Raw genomic sequence first — 22,344 nt, 5'->3', positions numbered from 1 at the left:
TTTTAAAATATTTTCTTTTCTCTTTTTTTTTTCTTTCTACTCAAAGCAACATGAAACAAACCAGGGAGCAAGCAATTTTATTGTTCAGTGGTATCTTTAATTGTGATGAAAAAGGATTATGTAGATTTCTGTAAGCCTCCCTGACAAGACATATTTCAAAGTGAATAGGCCATAGAACAGGAATATGTGTCAGTGGTGGAGGCTTAGTGGAACGTCTTCTCAATAATAGGGTAATCCTGGAGTCTAGGGATCCCTCATTTACCCTCTCATCCGAGAGACGATGTGCACTGGTCTCCAATTATAGCCCATGGTGCCTTTAAAGACAAAGGGAAGGACTCAGACTGTGTGACTAAATGTTATAAAGATATTACTTTTATCTTAATTACTCTGCCCAGTCGTATAGAGAAGCATTATCAAAAAAAAAAAAAAAAGACCAGCCCTAAATGATCTTTATTAAAGGAAAACAAACGTACTACAGTGCTTTTATATTGCACCACACAAAGAGACATATCACAGAATAGGCTCTTTTTCTTCTTCTTCTAAAAACAAAGTTAAAACAGTAAAACTTCTTCATAAAGATGTGTGTCACAGTGACTCTGGAAACATCAATCCTATAAAGTCATGAGGGTTTATACAGTCAGTATTATTACATTTAGATATAAAACAAGTTGTTGGAGGCGAGTTGAAAGTGTGTGTGCCAAATGTACCACCTATTATTATATTATCTAAAGATAACCTTTTTAAGAAATGCACCATAAACAAAATGTTGAAGTTGTGTGAAATCTTCAAATCACCCTAAAAACCCCAAAACAAACATCTATCAGATCATTTAATTTTAACCATTTTAAAATCTAACTTTAGTGTAGGAACCCACGCTGTTACCACTGAGGCCCATCCTCAGTGTACAATATAATAAATGAACAATACACTATGTCTATCAGGTACATTTTTAAGAGTTGTGTTGAAGCAGCTCTATCATTGTGATTTAAAAGAAAAATCATTCTTATTTCTCTCTCATGTTAAAAGAAGCCAAGTTAGGCATTCTCCTTTCTTTGTCTATATTTACTTATTTATTCCTGTGGAAGAAATACAAGGACGATAACAAAATAATTTTCTGTCGAGAGTCTGTCACGTTTTCTATCTACCACTAATTATACACACTGACAGTAATAGTGACAAACAAACTAAAACACCATTTTATATAAAAGTAAACTCCCTATTAGTTTATAGAATGTATTATTACTTATGTATACATTTCTATGGAATAATAAAGGCTCATTTGTAAGCTCAATAATGCATAATAATAAATAATTAAAAACACAACAAAAACCCCAATGAAGAATAACATTTGTGCTCAAATAGTGGCTTATAAATTTCCACTGTTAAATGGTGGAAACAACATTCAGTTCATTACATTTCTTTCTACGCTGATGATGCATTTTACAAAGCAATCAGAGGATCAATGATAAGAGCCAATGTATACTCGATCAGAGCTTCTTTAGAGGTTTTTATTTTTCCCATGTGCACATTATGTTTCATGTAGGAGCATATTTCCTTCAATAATTACTCCAAAACCATCAGGCAGTGATTGATACATGTTTTACTTAAGCTCACTCTTGGTCAGGATGTGTTGAAGAAGACAGTGAATACAATATTACTGTCTAGTTCAAAACCCATCTTAACTACAGTCAGAAGTTAAAGTAGTTTACATGTTTTACTAATAAATCAGTGGATCTTTATGAGTAATAACTCAATGGGTATTCCTATTTTTAACCTTATTCTTAACTGGAACTGGAAAATAGTCAATCCAAAAACACTGTTTTGGTCCAAGTCACATTTAAAAGGGGCATAAATGCTCTCTTTTTGATTGTGACAATCATCTCGTCTCCACCTCCACGGCGGATGTTTAGTGAAATGATTGTGTTTCACCAGCAGCTCGTTTCAGAAGCGGCGTAGAGCTTGGTGTCCCTCTTCATGGACAGTGTGCCACAAGTTAACAAAGGAAGTCGCTTCAAGCTGCCCAGTCGAGATTGAGCCGGACAGGAAGTCCATCCATCTTGTACAACGCTGTGTATAATTCAAGGCCGATCCCAGCTGAGTACACAGAGAGACAGACAGTCACAAACACTCATATTCACCCAGGAAGAATATGCAAACTCTCACGCTCCCAACTGCTAGGACAGAATAACCAGAGGTTCGCACGCAACATTACAAAACCCATTCTGGTCAAAAACCTGAGTCTCAGGCCTCCTTTATGTATTCAAGTGAAATCGCATAATGTTTTGTTGCGTCTTGGTTGTCTGTTTACACGGCAACGGTGGTCGGAGACACTGAAAATACAACTTCATAAAAAATGCCCCCAAGGTGGAACCTTTCCAAAACGAGTAGACAGTGGAACTGCTGCTACTGTGCGTGCACACCACGGCTGTAATAAATAGCTCTTCTGCACAGAACGAACAGATAGACAATAACAACAACGTTTTCCTCCAGATTGTCACGACTCTCAGTCCACATTCTCCTGGGACTTGGTAGCTTTATAGTCGACAGTCACTGTAATAACAATCCAACTTGGTTGTATGTCCATACGAAGGTCCATGTACTCCCATTGTTGATGTTTATAATGTACTATTCTCCACTGCATGTGTGGGGATTCAATACACAAACAAGCAACAGCAGCTACTAGTGGCCCGACATGAAAACTACATCGTTTTCAGCATTTCTGCCATTTCCGACAGACAGTTTTCATAACATTGCCGCGTAAATGTGAAACTTTTCTGCAACGGAAATGCAATAATGATGGGTTTTCACTTGAAGCCTTGTCGTGTAAACAAGGCCTCAGTCATGTTCAGGTAGAAAGTGGGCGTGTCCTCCTGACCACAGGAGAAAACTCTGACAGGCTTTTTGTTTAAATTTGGTCTAAAGCTTATCAAGATTTTACTGCATTTTTTCTTCAAGATTTTTTAGTCACCCTTAATGTGTTGTCCTCACTAACTTCAGAGTTGAATAGATCTGAGCCTCACAAAAATTATTTGGTGGTTAAAGATATTCTATTGAAAGTTTCCTTCAAGAAATGGGAACAATACATTTCATTAGGAGTTATTTTGTTTCCTATCGTTGCCTGTGAAAGTTTGGCGAGCAAGAATGATCGCCAAAACATAATACCTGAATATAACAGAATAATCATGAACATTTTAAATGCAATAAAGCCGATGATGTGATAAAATATTGAGAGTGCTGTATGTATCATTAATGAATAAATATGAAGTCTATACCATCCACTTGATCTGGTTTTATGACGAGCAAACTGCACAAAACATCTTTTATTTCCAAGACCTAAACATTTTCACAAAAATGTTGTGATCACATTATTGCAATATGGTTTTTAAACAATAATAAATGCAGCCAGTAATGTAATAATACAACTATAAGACTGCATTTCTGCATCAAAGTGTTTAACACAGTTTTTGTGCACTTTGCTTCTCAGAGAGGTATAGTGGATGATTAAGTCCTCAGATATTTATTGACGAAGGATAAATACTACACACTCAAATCTGGTTGTATTTTTTATCATTCCATTTTGTTTTATTATTGACAAATTATAATGTTATTGGCTTTATTATATTTCAAATAGCTGTAACTGTCATCTTATCGACAGGTATTATGATGCCACTGGCTGCCACAAGGTGTCTAAAGCTGGCATTACGTAGAACCACTTCAACATCAACTTGTTGTTGATGTTAGAATTTTAAACTCCTTCAGATGCTTCGTAATTATTATCAATATGGACAATATGTGTCGTGTGAAGGCTCCCAACATACACAACGTCAAGCTGTCTCAGCTTAATGCTTTAGTTGATGATGTGATGAACCCAGTGGTGATAAAATAAATTGTTTATTTTTTATTTATTTTTTTTGTGAAGGAGGAACTGACTTGATGAAATACGAGAGCGCAGGCTTTCCGAGTCCTGCGCAGCAAACAAAGAGTGTAAAATACAGGATGAAAGGAGCTGTGTGACTTGTGAAAAGGATAAATAAAGACAGAGACTAATTGCTGCTGGAGGTCAGCATTCTGCATGCATATTCAAAGGGCTGCGTGTTGCCATAAATTTAAAGCAGTCACACTTCTTTGATAACCTGAATGGGCAATTTCGCAGTGAATCTGCAGAGAAAGGGGACTTGAAAAGTTGTGAAGAATTGATGATGGACTCTTTGAGAGTGAGCGAGATAAAATTGACCGTGAAATCTGGAACTTGGAATTAAATTGGCTGGAAGAAGAGGAGGGGAAAAGGTGTGAGGAGCAATCACAAAGACACAAGTGTTTTGGTGACGATGCCAAGGTTAAATTGCACATCAATTAAATGCATAATTAAATAAAAGAAGATGTGCTTGGCCAAAGGAAAGAATAATAAGGAGGCATGTAGTAAACAACTCAGATGGTTGGAGGCATTTGTTTTTCAGCTGGCATTTCTCGCTCAGCGTTCTTCTACACATACACATACAATCCAGCACAGTCGCATACATTTACATATAGAATCTAGATATTTAAACACCGGTAGAAAAAAATCTGTTATTTCCCCCTTATTTGAACAAAAATATGGTTTTCAAATGTTATAAGTTTACCAATACAGCCATTTGTACCATATGATAAATAGACGCCTCGTTCTTAAATCATTTAATAGGATGTTGTTCCAACCATTACAGCTGCAACGGATTCAACTCTGCTGGGAAGATTTTCCACAAGGTTTAATAATGTTTATGGGAATTTTGGACTTTTCTTTCAGAAGGGCATTTGTGAAGTCAGACAGTGATGTGGGAGGAGAAGGCCTGGTCTCTGCTCTAATTCATCTTGAGGGTGTTCAGTCGGGTTGCGGTCAGAACACTTCAGGCCAGTCAAACTACATCATCCAGGTCTTTAAGGACTTGCTTTTTCATGCTGGGACAGGAAGGGTTCATTTCCAAACTGTTCCCACAAAACTGGGAGCATCCAAAATGTCTTGGTAAGCTGAAACTTTAAAGGTTCCTTTCAATAGAGCAAAAGGGCCGAGCCCAACGACCCCAACTCCCCACACACCGTAACCCCGCCCCCCCAACAAACTCCACACTTGGTACAATGCAGTCAGGCAAGTATCGTTTTCATGGCAACTGCCAAACCAAGACTCATGCATCAGATTTCCAGATGGAGAATTGTGACTGGTCCCTCCCAAGAACTCGTCTCCATTGTTCTGGAGTCCAGTGGCTTTACACCACCGCATCCGACGCTTTGCATTGTGCTTGGTGTTGTGCAGCTTGGATGCAGCTGCTCGTCCATGGAAAAGCTCTGCACACATTTCTGGAGCTAATCTGAAAATCACATGACGTTTGTATGTCAGGAGCTGTTGACTCTGAAGAGCTTTCTCATCCTCTGTGCACTATGAGCCTCAACATCCACTGACCTGCTCTGTGATTTTTCATGGCAGAGTTGCTGTTGTTCCCAATTGCTTCCACTTTGTTGTAGTTCTACCAGTGGCGGGGGTGCATTTCGGACCTCGGCCTTCACTCGTGCTGGTCTGACTCAATAACTTTTTTTATGGCTACAAAAACCGTGTTACCATGCAGAAATGCAGTATAAAGAGCCTTTGATATTACAGATAAATACTGGTGTAGCCAGAATAAATACCTTTACTGATGAAAAAAAATCCAAGTTCATGTCTCACCTTCTGCTGAAGCTGCATAAAAAAAGCGACTGCTTTTCCCAAAACTTCTGGGGGTCGAGGAGGGTGACACATGCCAGCTTTTCATAGTCTTGAAAATAATATAATGGTAAATAATATAATCCTGAGTCCTGCCATTGAGTTTGTAGTGAGCGCAGAAAAATTGCGCTGGACCTCCTTGCTGGAGTGCTGCGGTGCGTTCAATGACCTCTTGGAAAAGTCCCTCTTAAAAATTGTTTTGACAATAAATCTGCAACCAAATCTCTTTATCTTCTCCTTCAGCCATTGTAGAGTGACAAAACTGCTATTAAATCAACACAACTATATTCTTGTTCGTGCAGCTCACTACAGATGCAGTCAGCTAGCACTGGAGAGTCAACTCTCTGTGGATCCAATCAGAGGGCTTGAATTCACTGACGTCACGCTAGGCCTTCTCGAAGGCCCTGAGTCACCATTATCAAAATCTGATATGAATTTAATATGAAGGCCTCAGGCAGATTTCTTTACTCCGGCAACAGATGATGGTAGAAATGTGATTGGTAAAAATCTTTAATATGGACGTACTGGTCTGGAAGCAGCACAGTCAGGGGAGAAGCTATGAGAGGAAGCGGAGAGACCATTTGGAATTATTTAAAAAGTATTCATGCATCAAATATGATCAACATCAGTCTGTGATTCTGATATTTTTCTTAGGCCTGCAGAGAAGGCCTTGCAGGCCCTGACGGCCCGCCACTGAGTTCTGCTAACAGTTGATTTTGAGGAAATTTCACTGCTGCACTTATTGCACAGTGTCATCCTATCACTGCACCACGCTGGAATTCACTGAGCCCCCGAGAGCAACACATTCGTTCACTAATATTTGCAGAAATAGTCTTCATCCCTTGTTGCTTCGTTTTATAGACTTGTGGGCATGGAAGTGACTGAAACACCTGAAATCAATGATTTAGAGCTTTAGGCAAATACGCTTGGCAATATAATGTAGATTCAATGTATTTAGAGGCTTCTGTGAGTCTTTTAACAATACTGTAACCATGTTTAGTCATTTTACCGCAATAGTAAACTCAGTTCAAAGATGGTATTTGTTCATGCCTTTCAGACACTGACTCCGGTTTCCGTTGATGCCAGTACAATTGTTGGAAAAGCCTGGATTTCTTTGATAAGTCACGGTGAATAGCCTGGTTTAATTTCAGTCAAGGTTGCGCTGAAGTTTGGAAAAATTCTGACTTGTTAGTGTATTCACCAATGAAGACACAAAAAGGCATGCATTCATGGGTTAAAAATGTAAAGAATGGCTCAGGAAAGACAAACCCTCCCTATAATGACTGTGCCTTTTGCATCGACGGTGGGATTGTTGGCTGATCTGTTCCTGTTGTAGTGAATGAGAGTCAGGTCCAGCCATTGCACCGTATCAGCAGCTTCCCTTCACTGTCGCCATCGTCCTCACAACTTTGTCAGCTGTCAGTGTTTTTGTGAACGGACAATAAGCTCAGAGAAAGCTCTCCGTAATGGAATTTATTGCGTAACTGCAGCTAATAAAACATTCTTTCATCAGCGTGGATGCGCCTGTGAATGAAATGGATTATTAGCTTTGTTTGGGACGGTGAAGGATCATCCTGAATGATCAAGGATATCCTGTAATATAATGAAAACAAATAAGTGATTTTATCAAGTTTCCGGACAAGACCAAGGACAAAAGGTTTTAACTCTACTCTTATCTAGTTAAAATGAAGTGTCTGGAAATTTTTGAGGAAACCGATGCTTCTTTTCAAAATACAGACTCATAAGTTAGTCATGCAGAAAGAGCAGTGTCTCTGCTTCATGATCAAAACATATTTGTAGGGAATCAAATCTCTGCAAATGTGGTTTTTTTGTGTGTTTTCTTGGTTTGAGGATAAAAGAAATATAAATGAATGGGTCCAGGGAGGAAAATCAAGGCAGTCACTCATTTAATCTCGGCGCCTCCTGTGGAGCTTCTTTCTATTCTATTCTTTTTCTTGATTTTATTAATTTGTGGTGGCTATCACTCCGGCTATCTCAAAGTTAGATTTGGGAAAATATTGTCCACACTAACACTCATTTTGCTCTCCTAACCCGTACCAAACCTCGCCCCAATTCAGGCCCATCTAAAGCCTTCACTCTGACGTCTGGAGCACTTTCCAGTCCATAATGCGCCTCCCAGTGATCACGCTAAACAATGAACTTCTACTGTTTCGCTAAATTGATAAAGTTTCCAAATCCTCACAGCAACTTTTGTTTTTCTCTTGTCAATAGTGACGAGCAACCGATCTACTGAGAGGAGATGTTCACTTATCCAGATGGGGCAGCCGTGACCGAGAGGCGAGAGAAGCGAACGTGTAGTTTGCAGGTTCGAGTCCCACAGCAGACAGGTCACCACTGTAGCTTCACTGACAAGACTCTTGACCCCCACCAGCCCCCCGGAGTGTCTTAAGCCTCCCACACACAGTGCGATTTTCGGCTGTCGGGGATTTAATATTGGACCGTGGGAGAATCGTTTGTCAAATCTGTGGTCGTGGTACTAACCGGTCACACATTGTGCAAGGCTCACGGACGGCCGAGGTGTCGGTCGTAAGCCTAAGATCCATACAGACAGGGTCTGATATTCAGGGGGATCGCGATTACGTCGCCTTAACTAACCAATAGAAATGCAGTATGACAGTGGTTATCCACGTGAATTTTTCTCCACAACGGCAAGAGTTTCGCCTTTCCTTTTCCTGAATGCTTATGATATTTTATTCTTGTGTAATCATGTTGAGTCGGCGCTGATTCAGCTGATGTTCCCCTTACAGACTTTAGAGATGATTATTTACATTTGTCTCGTACAGTGTGAGAGGCTGGTAAAATCACACAATGTGTGGAACCCTTTAAGGTCCTGTCCACATGAGCCAAAAACAATCTTTTTTCTCCTTGTCGTTCTTGAAAAAGATTCCATCCATACGTCGCTATAAACACGGCTGAAAATGATGTATTACATTAGCCAGGCCTTCAGGTGGCGCTGTAACTCTGCTACAGAAATACACCAAAAATGGAGAAGAAGACACGGAATATTCCTGCTCATCCTCGTAGTTGAGAAATTCTACACATCTCCTTATTAAAGCAAATTTCCCCATCCTGGAACCCGTTTTCAAAGAAAAAAAAAAGAAGGTTTTCGTGCTCCTGAAACGCTGCGCCGTGTGGCAAACAAACGGTGTGGCTGCGTGAAACTGTCTTCTTGTGTTGGACAAGCCTTCGGTGTCGCTTTCCACCACATCCCAACAATAAGTTTGTTGAATACAGTATTAATACAGTATAACAAGTTATTTAGTTACAGTCAGTAGTTCTAAACTTTATCCCAATTTTATTCCTCTCCTCTAATACGTTCATTACAATGATATTACAAAAATGCAGATGGTGTCACATAGCGACTTTCAGGACAGACACTTTTGTGACAGAAGGTTTGGCGACACTGACTCTAACCTTCATCATAACTGGTCCCAATCCGTAACCCTGACAGCCTTTCTTCTGCTCATGCTGAATCCTATCAGAATCCCTTTTCCATCCTGTCCTAAACCTTGACTCCCCTTCCTGTGGCCTCCCTCACCTCAATCCTTTATTCCTCCCATTGAACATGAACAACGCTGACACTGCTTTCAGGGCCAGGTAAGTAAAGTCCCAGTTGTAATTGATCATGTGTTGTTTTGTTTTTTGCTGCTTGGCACCTTGTTTTTGCCAAAGAGTCATTTATTCTTATCTGACTGGATCCTCTTCCTGGAAATAAGCTACACTCGGGCTAGTTTTCTTGGGGAAATTACAGCTACTTATCTAGTTTACCAGTGAAAAGCAAGTTTATATATTTGATTTGTTTTCCTTGCTGGTATTTCTGAAATCCTTAAGGCCTGCAAATCATCTTGTTGATCAGCAACTGGCCATCGCAATGTCTATTGAATCTGAAGCACCGATGCTTTTATGTGTTGCTATTAGTTCTGCAATACTGACAATAAAAACAAGAATATCAATGAGAAAAGTTAAGCCACCCAAAGAAATTTCAATTTTGAAAGAACTGCATTGGAGAGTTGTTCGCAAGATGTTTTGGTTCTTTATGTCAAACCACACTCGTAAATTCTTGAATAATTTCATTCATTCATATTGGCTCTGTGCCGGGGTTGTGTGACTAAGAAATATTCCAACAGGGGCAGTGATTGGTGCTCAGACAGAGCAGAGAACGAGATGGGAGATATCAACCAAACTTATCCAAGATTGCTTGACTCAACAAAAGCCGTCCAATGGCGAATAAAATCAACTTTCTCATTAACATGAGACATCATCGACATCAAAGTGCTCGGGTCTGTGTCACTTGAAAGAGTCTGGTTAGGACCGGGGTGCAATCCGTTGCCCCGGGGAGGCCCTTTGTGCATCATGGTAATAGAGAACAAAAAAGGCCAAAACCTCGTGCTATCAAAATAGATTCACCAAAACCAATTGTAGTATATTAGCTTGGAAATGACACAGAGGAACTGACGAGGGCTTTTAGGAGCAAATGGAGTTTCCCCACACCATGAAATTTGTATACTTGGCTACTAAGAAAACAATTCTTGCTGGTACGTTGAGCAGCCTTCCTGTTTTCACTGAGAAAGTGACACTGGGCGAGTGAGGGAGTGTGAAGCCTCTTTAATTGCCTTCGGTCACCCACAACGTCGAACCGCAGAGCCACGCAGCTTAGCAAAGGAACCGGGCACAGGGCCTGATAGATATTTTATCGCCCAAGTTAACGGTTAATGAATTCCCAAAGTGAAATCTGTCACTTCAAAAATAAAGAGGGAGGCAAATTAAAGGGAGATAGAGAGAGACGAGGGAAGAAAGGAGCTGGAGAGGGTGACACAGTTTTAAAATGCCCTATCTTTCGGCCATCCCCGTTTTTCAATAGAATAAAGAAAACTCAGCCTCTTTCTTCTCTTCTTTTCTTCCTCCACTCCTTTTTTTCTCTCTCCCTCCCATCCTCCTATCTCTCGCACCGCTTTTCTCTGAAAAAATTCTCATGAATGATTTATATGTGTCTTGTTATCAGCAGCGATTTCTATAGAGCCCAACGCATTCACCAAGACATTTGTGGCGTAATTGTTAATTTTAATGCCATAATGGCTTCAGATGGGAGCTCTGATTAGACATTTATTACACAATTAAATGAAACATACTCAAGAATCACAAAAGCCTTCCGTAATTATTTCAGGCCATTAATAAAATGGGCATTAAATTATATTGGACACAAAAGGGAAGTGAAATAGATTTCCATTAGAGCAAAAGAGGCAGAGAGGGGTAATAGATCCTGCCTGAATTCACTCTGAAATTAATTGTTGCCCAGCCTATTTCCACACACAGTGGAATAAATGAATGAGAAAAGAGAGGAAGAGAAGAACGAGTTGGTGGCCGAGAGAGTAAGGGGAGGGGGTTATATTAAGAGCCTCTGATAAAAAAAAAAAAAAAAAAGCTTTTGTTTGACATACTACAATGGACCCTCAATTTGAGAGAGGAAGCGCGAGTCGGACCAATTTCAATCTTAGTCCACCCCTCCAGACTTCTGACTCGAGGTTTTATCCTCTTTTCAAGTTTTACCCTGCTTTTGAATAAACAGCTATCAAAGATCTACCTGCGGAGGATCGTTTCTAAACGTGACGCTCGTTAGAAAATAATGTGTGGGTTCGTAACGTCCGCCAAAGACAACTGCTAGTCCAGAGAATCCTTGTATAAATGGCCAGAAATCAAGTGGAGGCTTGATTTGTGCAATGATTTTCTCGACAACTGCGAGTGGAAAGAATCGTTGTGAAATAAAGCCTCCGCTTCATTAATGGACGACCCAGCTGGGTATCTGGCCGCTTGAGTCGAAGTCACCTTCCAGCTGCGACACCGTTTAGGTCGAGTTCGGCAAATTAATATATCGCAGAGATTCCATCAAATTTCTCAAGAAAGAAATGCCATGGAAGATACTCAAAAGTGCAAATACAGCATAAATGAAATGTGAAGCAAAGAAAAGAGAGAGAGAGAGAGAGAGAGAGAGAGAGAGAGAGAGAGAGAGAGAGAGAGAGAGAGAGAGAGAGAGAGAGAGAGAGAGAGAGAGAGAGAGATCACATTTACTATTGAACAAATTTATTTTCTCCATTACTGAACAGTGAGATTATGACAGTTAAAACACATCAAAGCCCGATGTATGGCAGACACTTTTTGAAGCCGTTTCCAATGGGAGCTCTAAATTGAACCGCCTTTTGAACTACCAGTCTCTTGAGATCGTCTGTAAAAGTGTAAAAGAAATGAAAACTGATATCTCACAAGGCTAGGACAGATCATTCAACAAAAATTAATTAATCATTCGCTGATACAGATTTGTAGAATTGTATTTTCTCTCTCCCTTTCCACCCTCTCTCGCTTTCTCTCCGTCGGTCCACCCCGGCTTCAAAAGCTCCTACTTTCTTGAATCGTCTCTTTTCATTGGGGCACATTTTGATGATACAATACCTACAGTGCAGCACAGAAGGAACGATTTTCTCTTTGTTTGGACAAAAACGTTCATCCAGGATGCAAAAGTCTGTAAACAAAGCAAAAGAGAGACAGCACAAAGAGAGGTTGATTGAAATGTGAAAACACTTACAGGCCTCTACTAACTGTGTAGGCCACATTGAATATTGATCCTCAGTTTTATATTCGTTACCTGGCAGATTTACGGGGATGTCTTTTTGAATTCAAGTCCCAAATTGATGGAGTCACTGTCATGAAAGATAAAACCAGAAGGACATGGAGTGAACAGAAGAGCTTGTACAGTTTAAATGAATGAAAATGGTTTTCTCTTGAGAGTTCCACAAGGTGGTCAACCACTAAAATGTGTATTTGCTTTACCCCGGCATGTCTCCCATAAAAAAACCCACAAAATCCAATTAATCAAAACATAATATTCCATAAAGTGCAGCATTAAAAAGTGTTTCCCAATAATTAAAAGGAGCCCGACGGAAGCTGAATGCCAATGCCAGGAATGCACTCCAACAGACAAATTACATCCACTGATGAGATACGGCCCTCGGCTATAATGAGAGGTAATGAGTGTGTATAAATGTGTCATAGGTGTTATCGTGGAATATTTTACTTAAACGGTTTTAAAGCAGCTGTTATTTAATTTGAAAATGTCCCCCAAACACAAAACGAAGCCACGAGAGAGAAACACGCCACAGTGTGGGAGCTCTTCTCACACACGAGCCCTTCACATCCTCATCTTGTTAGTCGTGATCGGATTTCACTCGTGAGTCTTTACCTGATGCACAAAAATGGGTCGATTCTCAGAGTGCAGAAGGACAAAAATGTGACTGAAGTCAAAATCGACTCTTGTTTTCTCCTGCTTATCCCTTTGAGTGTCGTTCCACTCTGAGAGATCTCAGACCCATTTCTTGTTGACTAAACACCCGTTATTGTTGATATTCAGTGCTACTGGGTGTCTCATTGACGTTACACTGGTGTGGCTGTTAGAATGCGATGTTGAAAATAACATTGTGTTATCCTGACAGGATATGGTGTTGGAAAAGTTACTAACTGGGACACTGACAGGTTTTAATACCAACCCCAAGTGGTATTTGAACCCATGACCTTCTCATTGTCATTGCAACATTGTCTTTACTTTGCTTTCAGACTGACAATAAAGAACTATTCTATTCTATGATTCTGTCCACTGAGTGAAAAAAAAAAAAAAAAGCCACTGGCTAAAAAGATTCTCATTTAGCAGCGGTGACGTGTGGGCGTGGCTTATTTTGACACCAGCTAATCAACACTCCAGTTTTACAACGTACACATGTTCAAACTGACACCAGCAATGTTATTTTATAGCTGTGCTGTGAAAACAACACCACTGTTTATTTATCACTGACACCAAACTTTTAAACTGGATTTTTTTTTACTGTGCAGGTTCTCTTACCAGCCTCGTATTTCTTCCTGAATTCCATTTTCTTTTTATGACACGTTCAACAAAGAAGTTGCGTAATAGCTATAATTGACATGGGTGTGCCAGTGTCGGGAATCACTGCTGATGTTGGCTCGCTGTTTGAAGGCTGCCATTCATCGTTTGGCATTTCATCAAGTGCTACTATATACTTAAACCTGCATTGTCTAAAAGTAGCTTAAATGGTGGACTATTAGGCTTTTTATGTCCATCATTTCAATTGTCTTGTCTTGAAAGAGGAAGCTTGTTCAGTAGTTAGAAATGAAAAAAAACACCCAAGGTGTGTGGGGTGAGACTATGGGTGCAGTTATGACTGGCCCAGTTTCCTCTCACACGAAGTTTTGTGTAAATAGGTGCTTAAGAGACTTTAGCATTGACAGATGCTTGCAGCTTTCAGGCGTCTCCGGCAAAGTTTCATGCAGGTGTCAGAAGCCATTGAATCACAAACGCTGTTTCAGGTGGAGGTGCAAAAGGTGCTCAGTCCATCTATTGGGAGCAGTTTGTTGTTCAGCGTCTTGCTCAAGGGCACGTCGACACATGTAGGGTTTAACCGGCAAAGCAACCAGCTGGAGGAGGTTCACTTGAACTTGACAGTAGCTGGAAAAGCTCAAACACAAGTTGGTTTGATCACATGATTCATTTCTTTATTTTTTTTAGTTAACAGCTCATATTTCTGCTCGAGGCTGCAAAGCGACATGAACCATCATACTGGAATACTGCGCCACAGCAAACGGGATGGGTTTTTTTCCATGTCTGATCAGCAAAAGCTTAAAAAAAGAAGTTTGAATCAAAGTACATTTCTTTCCTATTTTGATCAAAGTGTTTGATAACCACAGACCAAAGAAAGGTCTCGATGTGTTACACAGCCAATAGACGATCATATTGATGGGCGGCTGTGGCTCGGTTGGTCGAGTGTTCGTGTCTCTATCAGAATGTCGCAGGGTTGATTCTGATTCTCCCCGTTTGTCCACATGTCACAGTGTCCTTGAGCAAGACAATGAAGCCCAACTTGTTCCCAAAAGAAGAACTGGACACCTTGCATGGCAGCCGCCTCCATTGGTGTGTGTGTGTGAATGTGATTAAAAGTGTAAAGCGCTTTAGGGGCTGCTAAAGCAATGGGAAAGCACAATATAAGCGAAATCCATTTACCATTAAGGTCCTTTCCACAATCACTGGACTGAAGAGGGGTGAATTTACAGTCTTATAAACAATTGTAAAACTGGAAGTCCAAGGCTGTGAACATAGTCCTGACAAAGACATTACAAGTTTGACGACTGATGGTGAGACAAGTTGCATCCTGGACAGGATCCATTGGAGGAAGCACAGGGTGCAAGACAACGGGACAACCTTGGACCAGATGATGATAGTGTCATCTGCGAGCAACAATGCCGGCTCGTCATAACCCGATACCTTGAACGTCTGCTCATTCTTCCTGCCCTGCTCTGCGTTATCTAGTGTGGCAGAAGAAAAGAGAGAGCAGCTTAAGTCCACTCTTATAATTTTATTCAAGTCCGATTCCACTATCTAACTCTGGTATTATTTCACCCCAAAGCCATGATACATACGGGCCTTTTCTGTAAATCATAATCCACATGTTCATCCGTCCACGTTGGCAGTGTCACTCAAATAGTACTCATGGGTGTTTGGAGTGCTTTTCATTGCCCGTGAGTCTTTTAAGACTGATTCTACATCAGTGAAAGAGAGGAGAGCCTCTTTATGTTCAATGCCACAAGCACAATCATCAAGAATGTTTATATTTAGACAAACATGCCATGAGCGTTCTTCATTTCTCAATATAAAAACATATATGGGTGCAGTGTAACGTTGTGTGGATGCAGTGAGTGACGGTCGTCGGAAAAACAGATTGAGCTTTAGTTCAAATTGTGACTCAGTGAAGAAAACACAGGGTTTAGAGGAAAGGTTGATGGTGTCACCTTCCATTTGAAAATGTCACTGAACATACCTGACCTAGATGGTCATCAGGAAGAAACAGGGGAATATCTGAATAACACAAACTCTGGTGTTTCCAAAGTGTGCAATGAATAGTAGGAGACAGACCGAGGACAGGGTACAGCTGGAGTGGTTGTTGATCTGCCCTCTCCTGAGTTGCTGGACGACATTGGTGTTCTAATTCTTTGGTTGATGTCCAATAGAAACATCGAGCCACCATGACATTGCTTAATTTGTGCGCAACTTTTTGCAGGACTAGTGCTCAGTTCACTACTAGTTCATCCAGGACCTCTTTCACACGGAGTGATTTTGAGATGATTGATTTGTTTGGAAGTTGTTAAATGACCTGCCCGAAGTCCCGCCGTCTGATCGTCTGAAACTCAATAGAAATCTATTTTCTACCAAAACAAGAAACAACATTGTGGAACTGAACGTGGAGGGCAGCCTCTTCTTGTGAAAATGTTTCCATAGATTTGAATTAAATGTGATCATGGACCAAAGAAGCAGACATGTTCTCTGTCTAAATTCTGCATTAATTCATTAAATGTTCTGTTCTACACCCAAGTTTCAAATATGGATGTGCCGATACGACTTTTTTAAAGGACGGACACAAGTATGGAGGCCATTTTTTTTGATACTGAGTACTTATTAAATGCCATGAAGCCTTATTCATACTCCATATGCAAGCGATATGCAAAGACAGTGTTGCCGGTGCATCTCCTAGTTTCTAGTATAGCCAAACACAGATTGATTAAGTTAATGTCACAGGAAGGACTAAGATATTCTAACATATCAGTCCAGTCATGGACATTGCTGAACAAAATGACGAATGGCTTCAAAAATAAACAACAACTGCTAATCATCAGGAGTCAGGAATCATACCGGGAGTGAAACAAGCTGCTCAGGTGCAGAACCGCTCTGACCTAGAACAACACTCAAAGTTCCTGACTGAGCTGTTCATAACAAGCATCTGCAGATGTGAACCATGACTCACGAGAAGGAGATATCTGAGGTCCTACGGTCAAGAATTATTGTGCAGCATAAAGCTGGAAGAAGGTGGAAATGATCTCCAAATGGAGAGGATTCAGTACCCCTGCTTGGAGCGGGCGCCAAGCCAAATCGACATGGAAGGCATGACGCAGGGTGCTCAGTGCGGCAAAAAGAAACCTTAGCTGGTGTGAAGAAGTGCAATAAAGGAAAATGGTAGCCACAGGAGGTCCATGTGGTGAGACACATCCATGTTGGACTAAAATGGTAAAATCTGATCCTGAACAAACTGCCGGTGCGATCCATCCTACTGGCAGCCATCAAAACACTGCCAGGGACTATTCCACATGTCAAGAGAGACCATTGAGTTTCGGCTTCCTTCTGGGAGGCCTAATTGCTTTTTGCCTGAAACCATCACAACTAAGATTCCCTCAAAATGCTCAGTCACCCCGGGACATGGCGACCTAACTTCTGTGTATTAATCCATTGGGGTTTTTCAAGTTGTAGGTGAGGATGTCTGCTTGATCAATTTCTCTATCAACTCTGATGATTACACTGATGATCTGTTTCCTTCTAGTCTCACTTGTCCTGTTAAAACAGATTTATTTACATTTTCTGGTGACTAAGATTTCTAGTTTCTATATACTCCTCTAAGATTCCTCTCTGCCGTTGAGTGTAAGCTGAATAAAATTAGATGAAAAGTAGAGACTTGGCAAAATCCCATCGAACACTATTTTGCAGGGTTCCTCTTGATTACTTATCTTGTTTCCCCCCATCACGGTTGAAAGAGTTAAGTTACTCTATTTATCTCCTTGGGGAAATTATTTCTGGTTATAACCCCTCGTGTTGCTAGTTAACTTTAACCACACACACTAGGAGCTGTGGGCGGGGTCAGTGCATCACCTGGGAAGCTTTGGGGGGGGGGGGGGGGGGGGGTGTCTTTGCTCAGGATTCAACTTCTGATCAAAAACTCACTTCTCCCACCTCAAACGTCACCACAGTCCAAATATTCACCTCCACAGAACCACTGCATACCTGGGATTACACCAAACCTGCTAACTCTGGGACTGACAGGGACTGATCGAGACATCCAAAGGCTGACATTCGTTCAGTTTTTGTGGAAAAGTTAACAAACTCAAAATAGGAACTGTTATTTAAACGGTTTAATGCCTCAACAAGACGCCGACAACAACACGAAACTGTGTCGCTCACTAAAACGTGGAATCAATACATAATGTATGGTATTATATGTGTACTACTGTATTATTGGAGTTTGTTCTGCATGTATGCTTTATGTCATCGTCGGGCTCCAGATTCACATTTATGCAAGTTTAAATCTTATCTAATGCGTCCCAGTCTCATGTGAAAGGCTGAAATCCCCCTGCAAGGAAGGCCAAGTCTAAATGAGTTTTTTTCCCTTAATGAAGGTCAGGAGAGAGTCACATCTTTCCTTTTGTGATAATTTATCCCTATCTCCTGTTATCTCTGTTTTGCCCCTTTAATCCTAATTGTATTGTATAATTGTGTGATGCAGACCTCATGGTCTTTGAAGTATTGGACCTATCCTTTCATTATTACCTGACGACTTGACCCTCGGTTAATTTTTTTCCCCTGCTCTGCTCTGTATTATCCAGTGTTGCAGAAGAAAAGAGAGAGCGGCTTAAGTTCAGCCATTTAGATTTTTTTCTTGCTCTTATTCAAGTCTGATTTCGCTATCTGACTGAGAAATTATTTCACCACAAAGACACAATACATCCGAGTCCTTCCTGTAATATAACCCACATGTTGGCAATACATCTTAAATGCGCCTCATTGCTGTTTTGATTGCTTCTCGGTGTCAGTGAAGGATACTTATAAAGGGATCATGTAAAAAGATCTTTGGTTTTTTGTGTGTGTGTGTGTGTGTGTGTGTGTGTGTGTGTGTGTGTGTGTGTGTGTGTGTGTGTGTGTGTGTGTGTGTGTGTGTGTGTGTGTGTGTGTGTGTGTGTGTGTATTCAGAGTTTTAAAATTGCTTGCATCTCAGTGAAAAGGGGCTTTTTGTGTTTTACATCACAAGTATAATTATCATCTATTTATGTGAATGTATGGATTTTTGTGCCATCACCAGGGACAATCGCTTTGACCGTGACCCCGGGGGATTTCAGCATATGAAGGTATAAATGAGTCTGACGGAACATTTTCTGTAAACATGGCTGAAAAGACACTGTGCTTCTGACTCTAACTAATAATTTGTTTGCCATTCAAACTATACAGGTTTTCTTTTCTTTTCTTTTCTTTTCTTTTAGAGGAGTCACATGTTGTTAGGCCTGATTAGGGTTAGAGAGTGCATCACATTTAATGTGTCGCTTTATGTGGACTTTGAGCTTCCGAGTGTATGTGGGAGTATATCTTTACATAATCACCTTTTGGTTTGTGAAAATGTTGCAAACTATTATTAAAGCAGATTTAAGTAAAGAGATGACCCAGGCCCATTGTTGCTATGGGATTCACACATTTGGGGATTTCTGTATGAATTCATGTCTTGATAAATCAACACGCAAATATGCATCATCACGTATACATGCAAAGAGCATTACAGTTTTAAAAACACACAAACAATTATCGATCCACCTATGTCCTGAAATAATTACAAAAATTCAACATGTGCTCTAAAAAGCATCGGTCATTTTCAATTAAGACATTTATGAATTTTCAACACGGATATTCAAAAACTGCTCCTCGTGAATTTGCAGCGTGCTTTTCATCTGCAAATCTCATTTGTGTGCCACTCCGGTGTGTTGAGCTGGAAACTGAATCCATTATTGGGGTCAGCTTGACCCCCGATCGGTGCAAACAAGTAGAACCCAATATTATTGAAATGTCACTTCCTGTGGTTGGTTTCATGGGATCACTGTTGGTCAATAGATCCACATGTTGCAGCACAAATTAATCACTTTGCAAGCAAAAACTACTTGATTCTCCATCAAGTTTAGTCGATTAACTAGTCGATTTTCGAGAAGATGAAATGTGATATTAGACCTAATTAGAGCTGTTCACTGTAATTGACAGGCGTCTGAGCTCAGCTGGCGCGACAGCGGAGTTTATAAAAACACAAATAATCTGAAAATATCAGGAGTTTCTTGTCCAGTCGGGTCTATTTGATTCATACAGAAAGAGAGGTGGATCATGTCGATCCTGATTCTGGTCGACGTGATTCCTCATCAGACTCTGAACAAGGAAAAACGTTTCTTTGGTGTTTCAGTTTCAAAAGAAGCCCAACGAGCTCGATTAGCCGAACTAATGAATCCATCTTCAATACTTCTTTGTGAAGCTGCATGTAGGATCCTGCGCGCCTGTCTCCGGTGGGTGCAATTCAGCGCAAAGCATTGTGGGATTGATCCACTGACTAAACGAGATCATATTCTTGGTGCATTAAAAACTCAAACGTCGATTCTATCATTTCAGTCAGCGTTGGTGCAATCGGACAAAAAGTGACCATGTGAGCGCCGCTGAGTCGCCGATCTTCTTTCAGCCATTGTAATGGGAGAAACCTCCACTTATATTTGGTGTGTGATGTTCGAAAGAAATTTTATTCACTGGTTAGTTTTTTGTAATAATAGAGCTGTGTTAATGAGGTCAACCAGAGGCTAACATGGCCGCTGGTAGTTTCAACATGTTAAACATTCTTGATCACTATTATCACAATAAACCTTCCCCAGGTTGACTCTCCTGATTGGCTTAAAATTACTAGGACATCTGATTGGCTACAGAGGAATCTGGTTTGGAGGAAAAATCCATCCAATTAGATCAGAGGACTTCAGATCCAATTTACAAACTCACAAGTCTACAATTGAATAAAGTCACCTTCACATAGTTGTAAAGATCTACAAATAAATGAGCACATTGTAAAAGGTTGGAGGACAAATGATCTACACAGCTGGATTCATCAACAATGATGCAAGTAATTTTCTAAACTCACATATATGTGAAACCATTATAATATAATTTGTGAACCTTGCTAATATGGGAATGATTTGATAAGTGTATTTGTGAAAACATACACTTACATATAAAGCCCAAACGTTATTAGTGAATGTTTCTGTGTGAATTTGTTTGTTTTTGATAGACATCTGACTCCATGACCTACATTACATGCTTTCAGGAGTAATTATAGGTAATGGCATAATTGTAATATTATAAATCCAAGGTGCCTCTGCCTGAGGTGCATTACGAATTCACAATGAAGGAAAAGTTAGTGACAGACAGGTCTTTTGTTGCCAGATCTGAAAATATGTGTGTGTTTGTGGTAAGTTTGTGTTGCTATTCACCACTCCCAATAGTGGTTCAGCGGCAGTGTGAATGAAAAAAAATAAAATAAAATAGAGTGGGACTTAAAAACACCCCGCAGAAGAAGGGGAGGTGGGGAGAAGTTAGGAAAAGTTGTGTAGACCGTGTGGGAGCTCTTCCTTTCTAATATTTTATTTTGAGAACCATCGCAAAATAGGATGGATATACAATAACAGGCATTGAAATGTCAACCCGAGCTTTTAAGAGTTTTTGAGGGGAGGACGCATGTGTGCAGAGAAGAAAACCTCTTACCGCTTCAGCACCATGGACAGTTACGGTGGGGAAGCTTACCTCGGTGCTCTCCACGGGAGCCCAAGTTGACTAATAGGCTCTCTGTGTGTCAGGCCGCTCCCCGTTCACTTTGCTCTGCGAGATGGACGGACACGTGTCCTCAGATAATCCTACTTTTGATTGTGTGTGTGTGTGTGTGTGTGTGTGTGTGTGTGTGTGTGTGTGTGTGTGTGTGTGTGTGTGTGTGTGTGTGTGTGTGTGTGCGCGCGCGCGTGTGCGTGTGCGCGCGCGCGTGATCGAAGACGTGCGTGCGCGAGTTTTATATGCCAGAGATGGAGTCAAAAATCTTAAATTATTTGTTTATTACACCTTCAGTGATATATATATATAAATAAATATATATTTAGAGACTCAAACCCATAAACAACCAACGATCCACGTGAAACGCCATTATTAATATGTCATCATTTTTTATTTTTGCACCTCAATACGCTGAGCACTATATTAAGAGAAAGAAACAACAAATCTAAATAATGACTATCCCAATTCTTGACAAAAAATAAATAAAAAATATTGCGTTTCTCATTATCCGGATAAATTGTCGAGGGAGCTTTGCTGCGCGCGTTTATTAGACAATCAGTTTTAGAATAAGAAACATAGCTGTCTTGTCCCCGGTGTGTAGGAGGCTCAGCCCCCTAAAATAATTTCCTGCTATCTAATTCATTGATCTCCAAATGAAGCCGAAGCGAAAGCGCGTTTGTGAGAGCAGCCTGGACGCCGCACGTCAAATTGCATCCAGGCGGCTCCGTGAAAGATAGCGTAACACCATTTAAAACTTCAATGCGAGCACAAATATACAGCACAAACATACAGTGTGTACTACCTCGTGGCTGCAGATGAGCATCGTACAGGAGGATTTTTGAGGGTTTCTCTCCCCGCAGGCGTCCCACCGGCTGCTTGTTTGGAGACAGAGGGAGAAGAAAAAGTGTCCTCGGCTGATTGTTCTGCGGGTCAGGGTGAGCAGGATGCATTCCCCCGGAAAAAAAAAAAAAAACTGCGCCGTGTTTAACCGTAGTTTCAAGTTTTTTGCAAAGAAAGAAGTGGCGGAAATCTTCCTGTTTAGAAGATGCCGGTTGACGCATGCGTGCGCGAGGAGCTGTGCAGCGAGGAGAGAGCGTGAGAAAGACGCACA

At 40.7% G+C, this 22,344-nt stretch overlaps 1 long non-coding RNA gene across 1 annotated transcript; it reads right to left on the bottom strand.

Moving 5' to 3' along the window:
- Nucleotides 1-1,489: 1,489 nt before the first annotated feature.
- Nucleotides 1,490-22,302, bottom strand: LOC308115610. Its single transcript, XR_013935703.1, has 4 exons — nucleotides 22,036-22,302; nucleotides 12,387-12,441; nucleotides 12,194-12,263; nucleotides 1,490-2,094 (listed from the first exon to the last, which is right to left on the bottom strand). It is a non-coding gene; the product is annotated as an uncharacterized lncRNA (long non-coding RNA).
- Nucleotides 22,303-22,344: the final 42 nt, after the last annotated feature.

The sequence above is a fragment of the Lipophrys pholis genome (assembly GCF_963383615.2).
Source record: "Lipophrys pholis genome assembly, chromosome: 10".
Taxonomy (NCBI): Eukaryota; Metazoa; Chordata; class Actinopteri; order Blenniiformes; family Blenniidae; genus Lipophrys; species Lipophrys pholis.
This window is presented reverse-complemented; position numbering and strand designations above follow the sequence as displayed.